This window comes from Bison bison, unplaced genomic scaffold, assembly GCF_000754665.1.
Source record: "Bison bison bison isolate TAMUID 2011002044 unplaced genomic scaffold, Bison_UMD1.0 scf7180017864500, whole genome shotgun sequence".
Lineage (NCBI taxonomy): Eukaryota > Metazoa > Chordata > Mammalia > Artiodactyla > Bovidae > Bison > Bison bison.
The window spans coordinates 157,298-159,804 of record NW_011495059.1 but is presented as its reverse complement, the minus strand read 5'-3'; the positions used below and the strand labels follow the sequence as shown (position 1 = coordinate 159,804).

Below are 2,507 nucleotides of genomic sequence, written 5' to 3'. Positions count from 1 at the left end.
CCCCCCACCCCCACCCCGCCCTGGGCACTCTCCCAGTGAATAGTGCCTGGATCCTTGGAGCCTCTTTGATTTTATATCTGCTCATTTCTCAGGGGTGGGTTTGATGTTATTGTGAGACCTCTAATATTCTAAAGGTCAGAGTGTCATAATATGTTTGTTAATGTAACCACGCAGTACCAGAGACAGAATTAGGAAGCAAGTAATCAAGACTATTTGTTTTATTTATGTGTAGAAGGTATTTTAGGCAGACTTCTCTGAGAACACTGAAAACAGTCTCAAAAGAATTTATCTAGTTTTCACCTCAACTTCTTAAAATATTGAAATACACTCCCCACAGATATTTTTGCTGGTTTATTTAACCAGTACATCACTGTGAGGAAACAGTATCAATTCCGTATTTCACTGGCTACTAATTCAGTTCTAGATTTAGAGGAGGATCCTCTCCCAGATACACAATAACGTCTTCTCTCTCTATATATATATTTATACCTGGGGAGAGGGATGGCCAAAGATCAGATATTCTCTTATTTTTGAAGCTCCACAGCATCTAAAACGGTGCTGTCTGTAGGCTGTAAACAAATTCCTCCTGCTGGCAGAACTAAAATAAAGTTTTTATTAGTTTTCCTCAATTACTTTATGACCAAACGCTGGCCCTCACAGAGGAACATCATATGAGCCAGTCTCCCCACTCCTCTGGACCCCACACAATCCCTCTCCGGGCCTCTCTAGAAATCAGCACACATCACATCTACACATGCACTGCTGATTTCCATTGCAGGAATCCATTCCTTCCGCAAATACTGACAGACTCCCTACGCTGTGCTTTTAGCACTAGTCCGGATGCTCAGGCATGTAGGTGTGAACTCAGGACTATGAACCCCACTCCTGCCCTAACACTGTGCTAAGATGTTTTGCACTCAGATATGGAACTTTTAATTATACAGGGCTAATTTATATACTGTAAGTGACCTCCAGATGTTAATACAAACTCCACTAACATTCTTACTGGCACACTAAAAGAGCCATCATTTACAAACCAAAACAGGCCAGAATAAGACTGGCTACCGACTAAAACTCTAGGAATGAAGTTCCATTTAAACTATTTTCAGACTTCGAGCATTTTGATTACTCATCTTTTCCCTCAGTTAAATTAACCCAGAGCAAAGGTGAATCTCAGGTATGACCTTAACAGCTGAACAGTAGCGTGTCTGTAACTTTAAAAGGCTTTACCATGCTCCTCCCTCTTCCCATTCACTCAAATCAAGAGCTGCACAACCAACTCCGGGGATCTTACACTTGATTTATCTTCATTAAGTTTATGGGAGGCGTTCTTGCCGATTTTTACTGCACTATCTTCTTGAAATTGAACAATCCCCGCAAAGGTCAAACTTTTAAAGTTACTTTAAGTCAAATCACACGGGGATTCAGAGTTTCCCTTAACCTTTCAAAAAACCAAAACAAAACAAAAACACAAAATTCTTCTAAGTTCATCCATCAAAAGGGCAAATTCCTGACTTTTCTCTGACTTCAAACGAAGAGTAAGTCTCACAATATTATTTATATCTTGCAATTTTAACCAAGCCCACCTAACAACCACAAGCCTAGGTCCAAATTTCCCGGACCCTGAAAAGACCTGAGAACGATCAATAAAGGATCCGCGCGTAAGCGTGTCATCACAATGTTAAATAAAGCTTTTAGAAAATTTCCCAGCCCAGCAGGAAGCATGGAGTCCGGGAAAAGAAAATCCTGTCCAGCAACTCTGGAAGACGCGAACAAGACGAAGTTGCAACAATCGGCCCCCGAGACAAAACACGTTCATGTCTCTCTCTACCCACTCAACTTCTACACCCTCGGTGTAAAAGAGCTTTGTGCTTTGCTAGAGCACAAAGTTAATTCTTTTCACCCAGAAACTGGGTCGGTCGAGGTTAAACAAGATGGGGTGGGGAAAGGTCAGGGCCGGGGGGGCGGCGGTTCGGAAAGTGGGGATCTGTCTGGCGCCCGAACCCGCCCGGGCTCTCCCGCTGCAAAGTTTCCCCTTGAGGATACTCCCCCGGCCAAGATGAGAGGCCTGCGTCGGGCCAAAGGGGTGAGGGATCCAGAAGGAGGCGGGAACAGAGCCGAAGAGGCAGCCAACGAGACTGGGGCTCGGGAACCAGCGAGAAAGGGCGGGAAGGGGCAAAGGGCGGCCGAGGAGGGCGAAAAGGGGAAGCTATGGACCGGCGGGAGAGGGCTGAGGCACGGCGCGGGGGCCGCGGAGGCGGGAAGGGGCGAGAGAGAAGAGCCTCTGGCAGGGCCAGGCCGCAGTGGCCGAGGGGGCGCGGAGAGGCGCAGGCCCGGCCCGGACGGCCCGGCCCAGGCGGCCAGCGTCGGCGGGCGACGCGGCTCGACGTGCGGCGGGAGGGCCAGAGGAAGCCGCCCGTGGCCAGGCCGGGCCGGGAGGCCCAGACGCGGTGACGCGCCGCGTCCGCGTCACGTCAGGGGACTCACCTTCTCCCCGGAGGGGCGCC

General features: G+C 48.7%; 1 protein-coding gene across 1 annotated transcript in view; it reads right to left on the bottom strand.

Moving 5' to 3' along the window:
• The window catches only part of OSER1 (oxidative stress responsive serine-rich 1), a 10,876-nt gene that overhangs the window by 7,476 nt on the left and 893 nt on the right, over nt 1-2,507 (bottom strand). The window lies entirely within an intron of this gene.